This window comes from Pan troglodytes, chromosome 1 (assembly GCF_028858775.2).
Source record: "Pan troglodytes isolate AG18354 chromosome 1, NHGRI_mPanTro3-v2.0_pri, whole genome shotgun sequence".
NCBI lineage: Eukaryota > Metazoa > Chordata > Mammalia > Primates > Hominidae > Pan > Pan troglodytes.
Window position 1 is genome coordinate 50,125,612 of NC_072398.2, and position 16,381 is coordinate 50,141,992.

Here is a 16,381-nt window from a genome sequence, read left to right on the forward strand (position 1 = left end):
ACCCAAATTTGTAAAATAATTACTAATAGATCTAAAACATGAGATAGACAGCAACACGATAATAGTGGGGGATTTCAGTACTCCACTGACAGCACTAGACACGTCATCTTGACAGAAAGTCAGCAAAGAAACAACGGATTTAAAGTATACCTTGGAACAAAGGGGCTTAACAGATGTATGCAGAACATTTCGTCCAACAACCTCACAATACACATTCTATTCAACAGCCCATGGAAATTTCTCCAAGATAGACCATATGATAGGCCTTAAAATGAGCCTCAATAAATTTAAGAAAATTGAAATTATATCAAGCACTCTCTCAGACCACAGTGAAATAAAACTGGAAATAAACTCCAAAAGGAACCTTCAAAACCATGCAAATACATGGAAATTAAATAATCTGCTCCTGAATGAGCATTGGATCAAAAAAATCAATATGGAAATTAAAAAATTATTTGAACTGAATGACAATAATGACACAACCTATCAAAACCTCTGGGATACAGCAAAGGCAGAGCTGACAGGAAAGTTCCTGCCCTAAATTCCCACATCAAAAAGTCTGAAAGAGCACAAACAGACAATCTAAAGTCACACCTCAAGGAACTAGAGAAAGAAGAACAAACCAAACCCAAACCCAGCAGAAGAAGGGAAATAGCCAAGATCAGAGCAGAACTAAATGAAATTGAAACAAACAAACAAATAAAAAAATACAAAAGATAGATGAAAAGAAAGCTAGCCCTTTGAAAAGATAAATAAAATTGAGAGACCATTAGCAAGATTAACCAAGAAAAGAAGAGAGAAAATCCAAGTAAGCTCAGGAAGAAATGAAATAGAAGATATACAACTGACACCACTGAAATACAAAAGAACATCCAAGGCTACTATGAACATCTTTACACACATAAACTAGAAAACCTTGAAGAGATGGATAAATTCCTGGAAAAATACAACCTCCTAGCTTAAATCATGAAGAATTAGATACCCTGAACAGATCAGTAACAAGCAGTGAAATTGAAATGGTAATTTTAAAAATTACCAACAAAAAAAAGTCCAGGACCAGATGGATTCACAGCAGAATTCTACCAGACATACAAAAAAGAATTGGTATCAATCCTTTTGACACTATTCCACAAGAAAGAGAAAGAAGCAACCCTACCTAATTCATTCTATGAAGCCAGCATCACCCTAATACCAAAACCAGGAAAGGACATAACCAAAAAAGAAAACTACAGACTGATGTCCTTGATGACCATAGATGCTAAAATCCCTAACAAAATGCTAGCTAACTGAACCCAACAACAAATCAAAAAGATGATCCACCATGATCAAGTGGGTTTCAAGTCAATAAATGTGACACACTACGTAAACAGAATTAAAAACAAAAATCACATGATCATCTCAATACTTACAGAAAAAGTTGTCAACAAAATCCAGCATCCTTTTTGATTAAAACTCTCAGCAAAATTGGCATACAAGGGACATACCTTAATGTAACAAAAGCCATCTATGACAAACCCACAGCCAACATAATACTTAATGGGGAAAAGTTGAAAGCATTCCCTCTGAGAACTGGAACAAGACAAGGATGCTTACTCTCACCACTCCTCTTCAACATAGTACTGGAAGTCCTAGCCAGAGCAATCAGACAAAAGAAAGAAAAAAAGGGCATCCAAATTGGTAAAGAAGAAGCCGGGCTGTTACTGTTTGCTGATGATATGAAAACCCTAAGGACTCCTCTAGAAAGCTCCTGGAACTGATAAAAGAATTCAGCAAAGTTTCCGGATACAAGATTAATGTACACAGATCGGTAGCTCTTCTATATACCAACAGCGACCGAGCAGAGAATCAAATGAATAACTCAACCCCTTTTACAATAGCTGCTAAAAAATAAATAGATAAATAAATAAAATAGTTAGGAATACACCTAACAAAGGAGTCGAAAGAGCTCTACAAGGAAAACTACAAAACACTGCTAGAAGAAATCATAGATGACACAAACAAATGGAAACACATCACATGCTCATGGATGGGTAGAATCAATATTGTGAAAATGACCATACTGCCAAAAACAATCCACAAATTCCATGCAATCCCCATCAGAATACCACCATCATTCTTCACATAATTAGAAAAAACAATTTTAAAATTCATATGGAACCAAAAAAGAGCCCCCATAGCCAAAGCAAGACTAACCAAAAGGAACAAATCTGGAGGCATCACATTACCTGATTTCAAACTATACTATAAGGCCATAGTCACCAAAACAGCATGGCACTGGTATAAAAAACAGGCACATAGGCTAATGGAACAGAATAGAGAACCCAGAAAAAAACTCAAAAACTTACAGCCAGCTGACCTTTGACAAAACAAACAAAAACATAAAGTGGGGAAAGGACACCCTTTTCAACACATGGTGCTGGAATAATTGGCTAGCCACATGTAGGAGAATGAAACTGGATTCTCATCTCTCACCTTATACAAAAATCAACTCAAGATGAATGAAGGACTTAAACCTAAGACCTGAAACTATAAAAATTTTAAAAGATAATATTGGAAAAACTCTTCTAGACATTGGCCTAGGCAAGGAGTTCATGACCAAGAACCCAAAAGCAAATGCAATGAAAACAAAGATAAATAAATAGCTGGGACCTAATTAAACTAAAGAGTTTTTCACGGCAAAAAGAACAGTCAGCAGAGTAAACAGACAACCCACAGAGCAGGAGAAAATCTTCACAATCTATATATCTGACAAGGACTAATATCCAGAATCTACAACAAACTCAAACAAATAAGTTAAGAAAAACTCAAACAGGCTGGGCGCGGTGGCTCATGCCTGTAATCCCAGCACTTTGGGAGGCCGAGGTGGGCAAATCATGAGGTCAGGAGATGGAGACCATCCTGGCTAAGATGGTGAAACCCCGTATCTACTAAAAATACAAAAAAGTTAGCTGGGTATGGTGGTGGGTGCCTGTCGTCCCAGCTACTCATAAGGCTGAGGCAGGAGAATGGCATGAACCCGGGAGGCAGAGGTTGCAGTGAGCCGAGATCACACCACTGCACTCCATCCTGGGTGACAGAGCAAGACTCCATCTCAAAAAAAAAAAAAAAAAAAAAAAAAAAAAAAAAAATCAAGCAATCCCATCAAAAAGTGGGCTAAGGGCATGAATAGACAATTCTCAAAAGAAGATACACAAATGGCCAACAAACGTATGAAAAAATGCTCAACATCACTAATGATCAGGGAAATGCAAATCAAAACCGCAGTGTGACACCACCTTACTCCTACAAGAATGGACGTAATCAAAAAATCAAAAAACAATGGTGTGGATGCGGTGAACAGGGAACACTTCTACACTGCTGGTTGGAATGTAAACTAGTACAGCCACTGTGGAAAACAGTTGGAGATTCCTTAAATAACTAAAAGTAGAACTACCATTTGATCCAGCAATCCCACTACTGGGTATCTACCCAGAGGAAAAGAAGTCATTATTCGAAAAAGATACTTGCACACACGTTTATAGCAGCACAATTAACAACAGCAAAATTGTGGAACCAACCCAAATACCCATCAATCAATGAGTGTATAAAGAAACTGTGAGATATATATATATATAGATAGATAGATATTATCTATATACATGTATATACACATATGTATCTATATATATATGATGGAATACTCCACAGCCATAAAAAGAAATGAATTAATAGCAATTGCAGTGACCTGGATAAGATTGGAGACTATTATTGTAAGTGGTGTAATGTAATTCAGGAATGGAAAACCAAACATCATATGTTCTCACTGATATGTGGGAGCTAAGCTATGGGGATTCAAAGACATAAAAATGATATAATTTGGGGGAGTTTGGGGACTTGGGGGGAAGAGTGGGAGGGGGCAAGGAATAAAAGACTACAAATAGTGTGCAGTGTATACTGCTCAGGTGATGGGTGCACCAAAATCTCACAGATCACCACCAAATAACTTTCTCATGTAACTGAATACTACCTGTACCCCAATAACTTATGGAAAAATAAAATTAAAATTAAAAACTAAATAATAACAACGATTACTTTCATTTGCAAAAAAAAATTTATGTGGAACGTATTATTTCAAGTATAAACTTTCTGTACTAAAATGTTACCTTTAAAAATCTCAACAAGAGGTAATTTGTGCTTTACAAAACCCTATTGGAATCCTTTTATTGTCCTTCACAATTCAGAATTGTTTTCAGAATTTTGAATTCAAATGCATAAAACAGTTATAAGTAGATACTGGCAGATTTTTTAAAAAACTTTATTTTCAGTACTGATTTTGTTATCTATCAGAGTACAAGCACATCTTGTTTTATTACTCTTCATTCATTTTATTGCACTTTGCAGATATTGCATTTTTAACAAAGTGAACATTAGTGACAACCCTGCTTTCAGCAAGCCTATCAGTGTAATTTTTCCAATAGCATGTACTCACTTCATGTCTCTGTGTCACGTTTTTGTCATTCTCTCAATACTTCTAAATTTCTCATTATTATTTGATGTGTTATGGTGATAAGTGATCAATGATCTTTGATATTACTATTGTAATTCTTGTGAGGAACCATAAACCACACCCATATAAGATGGCAGCTGAATCCATAAATGTTGTATGTTTTCTGACTGCTCTGCCAACCAGCCATTTCCCATCTCTCTTTCTGTCATTGGGCCTGCCCATTTCCTGAGACACAAAAATATGGAAATTAGATCAGTTAATCCCACAATGGCCTCTAAGTGTTCAAGTGAAAAAAAGAGTAGTTACACAGCTTTCACTTTAAATCAGAATTTAGAAGTGATTAAGCTAAGTGAGGAAAACATGTCAAAAGCAAAGATAGACAAAAACCTAGGCCTCTATGCCAAACAGTTAGCCAACTTGTGAATGCAAAGGAATAGTTCTTGAAAGAAATTAAAAGTGCTACCTCAGTGAACATACGAATGTTAAGAAAACGAAGTAGCCTTGTTGTTGATTGGGAGAAAGTTTTAGTGGTCTGGATAGAAGATCAAATGAGCCACAACATTACTTTGAGCCAAAGCCTAATCCAGAGCAAAGCCAAAACTCTCTTCAATTCTACAAAGGCTAAGATAGATGAAGAAGTTGCAGAAGAAAAAAATTGAACCCAGCAGAGGTTGATTCATGAAATAAGGAAAGAAACCACCTCTATAATACAAAAGTGCAAGGTGAAGTAGCAAGTGCTGATATAGGAGCTGTAGTAAGTTCTCCAGAAGATCTAGTTAAGATAATTGATGAAGGTGGCTACATTAAAACCACAGACTTTCAATGAAGACATAACAGCTTCCTGTTGGAAGGAGATGCGATCTATGACTTTCATAGCGAGAGAGAAGAAGTCAATGCCTGACTTTAAAGCTTCAAAGAATAGGCTGACTCTTGCTAGAGGCTAAGGCACCTGGTGACTTTAATTTGAAGCCAATACTCATTTACCATTCTGAAAATCCTAACACCCTTAAGAATTATGCTAAATCCACACTGCCTGTGCTCTATAAATGGAACAACAAAGCCTAGATGACAGCATATCTGTTTACAGCATTGTTTATGGATCTTAAGCCCCCTATTGAGAACTATTGCTTATAAAAATAAATTCCTTTCAAAATATTATTGCTCATTGACCATGTACCTAGTCACCCAAGAGCTCTGATGCAAGAAGATCAATGTTGTTTTCATGCCTGCTAACAAAACATCTATTCTGCAGTCCATGAATCAAGGAGTAATTTCAACTTTAAAGTCTCATTATTTAAGAAATACATTTCAAAAGGCTATCATTGCCATCAATAATGATTTCTTCTGCTGGATCTTGGTAAAATAAATTGAAAACCTTCTGGAAAAGAGTCATCATTTTAGATGCCATAAATAACATTCAAGAATCACAGGAGGAAGTCAAATATCAACATTAACAAGAGTTTGGAAGAAGTTCATTACAACCCTTATGGATGACTTTGAGGGGGGTCAGGACTTCAGTGGAAAAAATAACTGCTGATGTTGTGGAAATGGCAGAAGAACTAGAATTAGAAGTGGAGGTTGAAGATGTGATTGAATTGCTGCAATCTTACAATAAAACTTTAGTGAATGGGGAGTTGCTTCTAGTGAAGAAGCACAGAAAGTGGATTCTTGAGATGGAATCTACTTCTGGTGAAGATGCTGTGAATATTGTTGAAGTGACAACAAAGGACTTTGAATATTATATCAATTTAGCTGAGGAAGCAGCTGCAGAGTTTGAGAGGATTGACTTCAATCCTCTTTACAGAAAGAAGCTCTACAGTAAGTAAAATGCTATCAAGCAGCCTTTTTAAGTAGAGTGTTGAAAGCTCCTGTAGACCCACTCCATCTGCTTGGGACATGAATCCTCCCTTTGTTCAGCATATCCATGCTGTCCACTACCAGCCTGCTAGTCACCTAGTAGCCATCTGGGATATTAGATCAACTGTTGTGGTATTGCAGACCTTGTGTTCAAGTCACCCTTACTTTACTTAATGGCCCCAAAGAGCAAAAGTAGTGATACTCGCATGTTGTTAAAATTTTCCTGTTTTATTATCCATTACTGTTATGAATCTTTTACTATGATTAATTCATAAATTAAACTTTATCCTAGATATGTATGTATAGAAAAAAACATAGTATATACAGGGGTTGGTACTACGCAAGATTTTGGACATCTGCTGGAGGTATATATCCCCTGTGAATAAAGGGGAACTACTATATTACCAAGAAGTATTATCAAACTTCTCTCCAAATTATTTCATTATAACCAGCTTTGAAATAAAATCAGAGAGTATTAGGTTGCATTTTAAAATTTATTGGAAATACTTGAGGTAATAAGTGAATAACCATAGCCAGATTCACCAAAGCACTTGAATAGAGCATCCTCTTAGAATAGATGCACAGTGCACAGTGAAATAACAAGTAGGATTTTCAGGTAACATCGAGGAAATTGAAAACTAAATGTGGGTCTAGTAGACTTAGTAACCACAAATCTATCCAACAATAGTTGGAGAAGATAAATATATTTGCTTACAAATGCAAATAAAGTTGGTTTAATCATAATTGTGTACACAGTATTCTACTAGATATACTGGGGGATTCATACAGATTTGAAACCCAGTTTAGATTCTGCTAATAAACCTCAATAACTGTGTGAAGAAGGTTTTTCTGGGTATGAAAACTTTGCTGTACTCTTCAGTGGAACTTGCATAGGGTTTGGGGTTATGCAGAACAGTGACAGAAAAAGAGGCACCTGCTTAGCCATTCAGTTTTAGCCAAATCAGCCCTGACAATCTACAGCCAGATTGCCCCCACTGCTGTCATTTTGGCTAAAATTAAATATGAATAACTGGAAAACATTACAATATGTTCTCCCCTGGCCCCAGCTTACTTAAGGTATAATTAACAAAAAATGATATATATTTAAAGTGTACAACGTGACATGTTTATATATGCATACATTGTGAAGTTGTCACCACAATCAAGCTAATGATTGTATCAATCACCTCACACTGTGTGTGTGTGTGTGTGTGGTGATGTGTGTGAAGAGAATATCATACATCTATACTCTTAGCAAAGTATACAATACATTGTTATTACCTATAGTTACCTTGTTATACATTGTCTCCATAATTTATTCATCTTCTCACTGAAAGTTTATACCCTTTGACCATCATCTCATTTCTTCCAACCCTGGACCCCTAGTAACTACCCTTCTACTCTCTTTTTCCATGAGTTCAACTTTTTTAGATGCCACATGTAAGTGAGATCATGGAATAGTTCTCCTTCTGTCTTTGCCTTATTTTACTTAGCATAATGTCCTCTAGCTTTATCTATATCATTGCAAGTGGCAGAACTTCCTTCTTTTTAAGGCTGACTAATATTCCATTGTAAATATATATATATATTATAGTATAGTATATTGAAAATATGCTATTGTGAATACTGCTTCAATGAACATGGGAGTGCAGATATCTCTTCAAGATAATGATTTCATTTCCTTTGGGTATACAGGCTGAGCATCCCTAATATGAAAATCCAAAATTCAAAATACTCCAAAATCAGAAATTTGTTGAGTGTTGACATGATGTCACAAATGGAAAATTTGACAGCTAACTTAAATGACAGTTCACAGTCAAAAATTTGTTTCATGCATAAAATTATTTAAAATAGTATATAAATTACCTTTATGCTGTGTGTATAAGGTGCATATGAAACATAAATGAATTTCATATTTAGACTTCGGTCCCATCTGCAAGATATTTCATAATGTATATGCAAATATTCCAGAATCCAAAATAGTTCAAAATCTGAAACACTTTTGGTCCCAAGCATTTTGGGTAAAGGATACTCAACCTGTATATCCAGAAGTAGGACAACTAGATGATATCATAGTTTTATTTTTAATTTTTTGAGGAGCTTCCATACTGTTTTACAAAGTGGCTATACCAATTTACATTTCCACCAGCAATGTACAAGAGTTTCTTTTTCTCCACATCCTTGCCAACTCCTGTTATCTTTGACTTTTAGATAATAGTCATCCTAACAAGTGTGAAGTGATAGCACATTGTGGTTTTGATTTGCATTTCCCTAATGATTAGTGATGTTGAGCATCTTTGGAAAAGTATCTATTGAGGTCGTTTGCTAATTTTGTAATCAGGTTGTTTATATTTTCTATTGAGTTATGTGAGTCCCTTATAAATTTTGAATATTAACCCCTTATCAGATACATGGTGTGCAAATACTTTCTACCATTCCATAGGTTGTCTTTTCATTTTTTTTTATTGTTTCCTTTGTTGTTCAGAAACATATTAGTTTGATATAGTCTCATTGTTTATTTTTGCTTTTGTTGCCCATTCCTTTGTTTTCATATACAAAAAAAAAAAAAAAAATCATTGCCAAGACTGATGTCAGGGAGAGTTTACCCTATGTTTTCTTCTAGAAGTTTTAGGATTTCAGGTCTTACATTTAAGTCTTCAATTCATTTTGAATTAATATTTGCGTACAGTGTAATATAAGGATCCAGTTTTATTCTTTTCCATAAAAGATATGTTTTTTCCAACACTATTTACTGAACAGACTATTCTTTCCCCATTGTGTCCTTTTAGTGCCCTTGTCAAAAATTAGTGGACCCTATATATGTAGGTTTATTTCTGGGATTTTTATTATGTTCCATTGCTCTATGTGTCTGTTTTTATGCAGTACCATACTGTTTTGATTATGATAGTTTTGTAATATAATTTGAAATAAGGAAGTGTGATACCTCCAGCTTGTTCTTCTTGCTCAAGATTACTTTAGCTATTCAGTTTTGTGTCTGTGGTAGTTTCATACAAATTTTAAATTGTTTTTTAATTTCTGTGAATAATGAACAATGTTATTGAATTTAGGTAAGGATTTCATTGACTCTGTAGATCACTTTGGGTAGTATAGGATTTTAACAATATTGATTCTTCCAATTCATGAATAGAAAGTATATTTCCTTTTATTTGTTTCTTCTTCAATTTCCTTCATTTATGTTTCATAGTTTTCATCCTACAAATCTTTGATCTCCTTCATTGAATTTATTCCTAAGTATGTTATTCCTTTTGATGCTATTTTAAATGAGATTAATGTTTTAATTTCCTTTTCAGATAGTTCATTGCTAGTATAAAGAAATCCAACCGATTTTTGTATGGTGATTTTGTATCCTGCAGCTTTACTCAATATATTTAATAGTTCAAAAGTTTTTGTTGAAGATTTTAGATTTTCTCATATGTAAGATTATGTCAACTGCAAGAAGAAGTTACCAATTGCTGCTATAGTAAATTTTCACAAACTTGGTGGCTTAAAACAGCATATTGTCTTATATATCTGAAGGTTATAAATCCAAAATCAGTATTATGGGCAAAAATCGAGGTGTTTTAAGAGCTGTCTTCCCTCCAGGGACTCTCAGAGGCCTTCTTGCCTCTTCCAGCCTCTGCCGATTGCTAACATTCCTTGGCTGTGACCACCTGATTCCAGTCTCTTCCATCTTCACATTGCCTTCTCTTCTTTCTGTGTCAAATCTCTCTTTGCCTCTCTTTCATTAGGACGCTTGTGATTACATTGGACTCACTTGGATAATCCAGGATAATGGCTTCATCTCAAGATGCTTAGTCACATGTTTTACAACTCCATATCAGTCTGCTATATCACTTATAACCTTAAAAAGAAAACCAAACTAAATATTTGTAAAATCTATCCTAAGAGAACCTAGATATTTTTCAGATAATAAAATAAAGCTATCCAGTATTGCTAAGCAACACCTGGGAGTACCTGAAATAGCAATACAAAATATCTATCTTTTTAATATTGATGTAATATTTTGGTTATTTTTGAATTTCTGTTTATGAATCTGTCATTTTAAAGTTGCATATGTACAAAATCCCTGTCCTTTCATTTTATAACTATAATACTAGTACACTACCCTGTTTGGTTTCAGAGTTGGGCTATTAATTCATGTAACAAATATTTTTCAATATCCTCTAAGTGCTAGGCAATTTTTTAGTTTTTAACATGAAAATTTTATGACAGATATTACCAATTAGGTATTTTTTCATAAATTCCTGTGTCAATGAATCAAACTGATTTGTGAAAATTCCTTATAATCATGATCTGAATTAACACATTACACTGAAAATGTTTTTATGAATGCTAGGTATGTTCTCAACATTCTACCATCTTCTTTGAAAAATAACAAAGCATAAACTCTTGTCAAGGAATTTTAGAGCTTTAAGGAAACAGACAGAGGGGATCTAGTTCAAAAAGACACAGACCCCTAGTCAGCACAGCAGTTTAAACAAGGCACGTACTCATTTGCTTCTTATTCTCATACTCCTGCCAGTGTTTCATGTTTACTCCCTCATTAAATAGATGGAATTTATCATTAAATGGAGAAATTACCCACATGAAATAGGAAGTTTAGTAGGGCGAGTGGGCATGAGATTTTTGGACCCAGATAAACATGGGTTGGTTTCTTGACTCTGGCACATGTGTGAGAGTGGATAAATTATTTACTTTGCTGCATTCATTTATATCAAGTGACTAGACATAGTAAGTCTCTCAGTATATGATAATAGCTATTCTGAATAAAAATATAAATAAGAAAATGTAAATAAGACCAATGTTATGTGGTTAGAGACAGTGTGTGCTCTGTATGCAGGATTTTTCTTAAAGATGACAATCAATTATTTTTTAGGGACTAAGAGAAAACTTTAGAGAGGAGGTATTTAGCCTTTAAAGGTTAAAGAAAGAGAATGAGGAAGGAAAGAGAGCATTTTACATATATAGTACACACACATGTACACAAACAAGAAGGAGGAGGAAGAAGAGAAGGAGCAAGAAAATAGTTACAGTGGGGCGAGACTGGCATGACATGTTTATATGATCTGATTGCACCAGGCGGAATCTTAGATAATACTAGAAAATAAGGTTTTATAGTTAGAGTAGGGCCCAGGTACTATAGATCTTGAAAATCAGGCACAAATGGTTACATGTGATATGACACAAGATAGGGAACCATTGAAGGTCTTTGAGTAGAAGAAGAGTGACATGATGGAAATAGTTGATAATTTGCATATATAGTGAAAGAGTTTAAAGAATACTGATCAAATGAAATTGGGAACTGAGAAAGATATATCTTCTGAAACAGACAATTTAATGGAAAATTGTGACACTATCCAAGTAAATAACATAACAAGAAAAAGACTTTGCAGAATATTGATTTAATGCATCACTTAAGCAAGAGAATATCTCAAACCTGCATTATCTATGCTCTATTTCCTTGTACCTTGGACAGCTTATCTATTTACCTCCCTCGAAAGAACAGGCACAGTTTTCTACATGAATTGTTTGTTTATGATGTATAGTATTTAACAGACGATAAACTGCATCTCAAAGAGAATTCAGCACTTTTAGAAGTTGTGTATTCTTTAATATGCCATGGGTTATAATATCATGAATAAAAATGACTGAAATTAAATTCAGACCAGCGGAAGATAACTGCCATCATCATCATCTGTTGAAAACATATCACTGCCAAAGAAATCACTTTCAATATGCACAAAAGTTTGTAAATTGCAATTTGACCCCATTGTATAAATTTCAATAGTCATCTGAAACATCGAAAGAACCCATTTAAAATAATTATGTTGATTCTAAATTGTGCATTCAAACGATATGTTCTGTTCACAGTTAGTGGATATGACAAGAATATATGCCATAAAACTAAGATGAAAAGTTGAAGTTAGTTATCAAGCCTATTGTTAATTTTAAAAATGTAGGTAAGAAAAATGTACCTCTTGAAAATGACTAAAATTTTTTTAAGGTAGAAATTGTTTGGTTATATCTATATATTTATCATATTAGAGATAAAAATTAGCCTTTATTACGGTGAAAGCTCTGTGGAATTCTCTTGGCATAGGAAAATAAATGTCACTCTCCATTAAAATGAAGCGAATGCCTTATTTGGTCAAATCAGCATGCATAATTTAATTAGATGCCCTAATATTCTGCAAAATAGCATGAAAGGGCAGCTCAAATATGTTTAGTAGTTCTGAATATTAGAAGCATTATAGTGAAATGGTATGTGTCCTTACAGAACACTTCACGGTAACATCATTCTGCTCATGACTACAGAGAGGTCTTAGCAAGTTTCTAGTCTTCTCAGTCTGCAAAGCACAACAGTCACAGGGACAACTGGATGTGAAAGTTGCGAGGCAGAGAGCTTGATGAATTTTATAACATGGATCTGAAGAGATCAAGGTTTGCGGGAATCTGGAACTGGTAGGAGCTGCAAAGGATGTGGCTTTGGGGAATGGAGGGTAGAGAGAAAATAGTTCTTGTAATTGAAATTCATGTGGGGGATGAGAAGTTTGATCTCACTTTTGCTTTCATGAATGTAAGCAAATAGGAAAAGTGATATCTTGTAATTTATAAAACCCCGGCTATTTGGACAAACCCCGAATTTAGGGTTGGAAGTCAGAGTCAGATGAAACACATCAGTGTCATTTGAGTTTCTCTTGCTCCTCTGGGAGTTGACTTGACCCTAGCTCAACAAGAGCATCAGTGGATGTGAAATGATGTAGATGAACTAAAGACATTGACAAAAAGCTAACATAGAGAGCTTAATGAAAGTCAGACCATTTAAGGCAGCAAAGAACAGAAAAAATCAAAGAGAAATAGTCATAAGAGATATTTGGAGAGCAATGCTCTTGACAGCTTTGGTGTTAGTGATAACTGGATTTTTATTTTTTTAATGTAAAAGATTGTTTCCTTGTGTATGGCTCTCCTACATATCATATACTACATAGTATAATATATATTACTCATATATTACAATATATAATCCACTATATTTAAAGAAGCCGAAGAACCAATAGTACGTTTGTCATTTTTAGTTGCATTTCAATGGTTCCATAGAGGGTTTAGTATGGTAGGTTTAGCCATACCTTATTATCTCTTCTTGCCAGGTAAGAAAAGAGCATTATTGTCACTTTTATTTTCCCATCTGATAATGTTGGTAAATAGTACATTCTCAATAAATATTTGTTGACTGACTCTTTCAACCTCACAATACATATTATAAGTGAAAAAATGATTTAAGCCTTTCATGGTGCTGGAGAAAAACATTAGGACAACGTATCAATTGTTACAGGAAGATGGGAGTGACTCTAAGGAAAGGAATTGTACCCTTTTTTATTAAAATGCAATGTATTGAATAAGTCAGAGGGACAGTGAGGCCTAGTTATATATGGTATGATGATAATGATTAAAAGTTGCATCAAAACCGGATGTTCGTCTCTGTGATGAGCCCATATCAGATCTCAGTCCATGGGTCCTTTGTCTTTGGTCATTGAAGAAGAGATGTCAAGAAACCCAAGGGCCAGAACATAACTCGGCATTAAGATTGAAATCTATGACATTGTAGAAAACTCTACAAGTATACCATTCACATCTCTAGGCTCTGCGTCACTCCTCATTCTTGCTGATGATTGACTTTCGTGACTCTCTAGTGTATATTCTTGTTTAAAATGGGCTATTTTTCCCTTCTTAGTCTATAGGCTGAAGCTAAATCTTAGTCACAATTTTAAAGTCCTAAGAAAAAGACTTGATTAACTGAACTTAGATCAAGTCCCAAACCGGGACTGATACATTGTGGGCTGGGTAATAGGAACAGGATTACCTCAGTTGCAAACATGTGAATGGAAGGCTACAGTGGAATTTCCGAGAAAAGAGGTGTGGGAATCCTATGCAATAGGCATTCACTGTATTTGTCTATCTTGAGCTGCTGGCAGGAGTTGCGCTCTAAACAAAAAGAAGTAAATACCTTCCAGTATGACTGGATTTTCCTCCCTCCCATGCCCCCATATCATTCCAGATTCCCTTGTCTACACTGAGCCAGTGGATTTGTATTTCATCTGCAAGTTTTCAATCTACAGATGAGTTCTACAATCATTTGAGTATTCAAGTTTGAGTTTAATCCATTTCTGCTTTTTCTCCTTCTACCCAGACCTGAAGCTCAGGTTCCAGCATGCTTCATTGATGACTGTGCCCACTGTACAGTTGTTTTCAATCTCCACTAGCTAAGAGGCATATTGTTGTCATTTGCTTTTCATTCCTTGAAATCATCCCTAATGCCAAAGCTGAAACTGGACTTTTTTTTTTTCTTTTTTTCAGGCTTAATTCACTTTATTTTTCTTGTATAAAAACCCTATGTTGTAGCCACAGCTGGAGCCTGGGTCCTCTGCACCGAGACTCTGGTGTGGGTCTTGAGGAGATGGTCAGTGAATTCCTGATAGGGAGACTTGGTGAATACAGTCTTCTTCCAGAGTCGGGGGTCAGGTAGCTGTAGGTCTTAGAAACAGCATCAAAGGTGGCCTTGGCAAAGTTGCCCAGGGTGGCAGTGCAGCTCCTGGCTGAGGTGTAGCAGTCATCGATACCAACCATCATGAGCAGATTCCTGGGCACAGGCGCCGAGACGATGCCAGTGCCCCTGGGAGCGGGGATGAGGCGCACAAGCACAAAGAGGCAGCGGCCTGTCGCCTTGCAAGGGACGGTGAGGGGATTGCAGATCTTGTTCCCCCAGTAGCCTCTGCGCACGGGGACAATGGAAAGCTTGGCCAGGATGATGGCCCTGCCGATGGCAGTGGCCACCTCCTTGGAGCACTTAACACCCAGACCGACGTGGCCATTGTAGTCCCTGATGGCAACAAACGCCTTGAACCTAGTGCACTGGCTGGCGCGGATCTGCTTCTGCTCCGGCATAATCTTCAAAACCTTGTCCTTGAGACAGACCCCCAGGAAAAAGTCAATGATCTCAGATTCCTTGATGGTCAGGGAGAAGAGACAGATTTCCTCCAGGGACTTGATCGAGCTCCGCGGCCTCCGCCCAGGCCCTTGCCCTGAATGTCACTGCCAAAACCTCCAGGGAAGCCACCGCGGTTCCCCATCCCAGGGCCCCAGGGGGCCTCTGCCCCGCCCCGCCTTCCCGCTGCATCTGCGTCATCCGCCATTTGGTGTTTTCTCAGAAAATACTCTAAATTGGAAATTGTTAACATAACGATCATCTGTTAAAGCAGCCAACTGATGTTACTATTCCCCTCCCCAGCCCCCAAACCCCTATTCCTTTTAAGCAAAAATTGTCTCAGATTTGTAAAAGTGGAGAAAACAGTTTGTCCAGGTGACAGGTATAATTTTATTTATTTGCCAATCTTTCTTCCAATGATTTTATTGACCTCTTTAGATATAGTACATTAGTCTAAGGCAAGTTCCTATGAAGGACTTTTTTTCTCTGCTTTTAATGTCTTTTAAGACAATCATTAAAATTGCACATCCAGCAACACATTTTCTATCTGATATTTTCTCTGCTTATTCTAAAACTTCAAAATTTTAAGCTTTCCTTGTAGAACTTTCTACTTAAATTATTAATCCAATTTAATTTAAATTTTCATAAGTTATTGAAGAAGATTGCATGTGAGTAGCCAATTTTCAGATTTGGCAAGTTCTAATTCAAGACAGTGCTAATGTGCAGCCTTTGGGTATTAACTTTCCTTAAGTAAAACATGAAATAATTTCTTTCATCCAAGATAAAATGTGGATGGCAGATACTTTTCAAAAGGTTTAATTAATTATCTCAATTTTAGACCACCCAAGAGTTGGAAGTAGAGTTGGAATTGAATATATAGATACAACTCAAAAGTAATATGATGTCTGGTAGGCCTAACAATTTTCATAATTGAAGTCATTAATAGATAATTTGGTGTGTCTTCGAAAGCCATGTATTCACCTACATTAGGAAGCTAGAGTTATGAAATAAACTGTTATTTATTGTGACTTTGC

General features: G+C 35.9%; 1 pseudogene; it reads right to left on the reverse strand.

Annotated features, from left to right (window-relative positions):
* Positions 1 to 14,725: 14,725 nt before the first annotated feature.
* On the reverse strand, positions 14,726 to 15,538 carry LOC100611499 (small ribosomal subunit protein uS5-like; annotated as a pseudogene).
* Between the last annotated feature and the right edge of the window lie 843 nt (positions 15,539 to 16,381).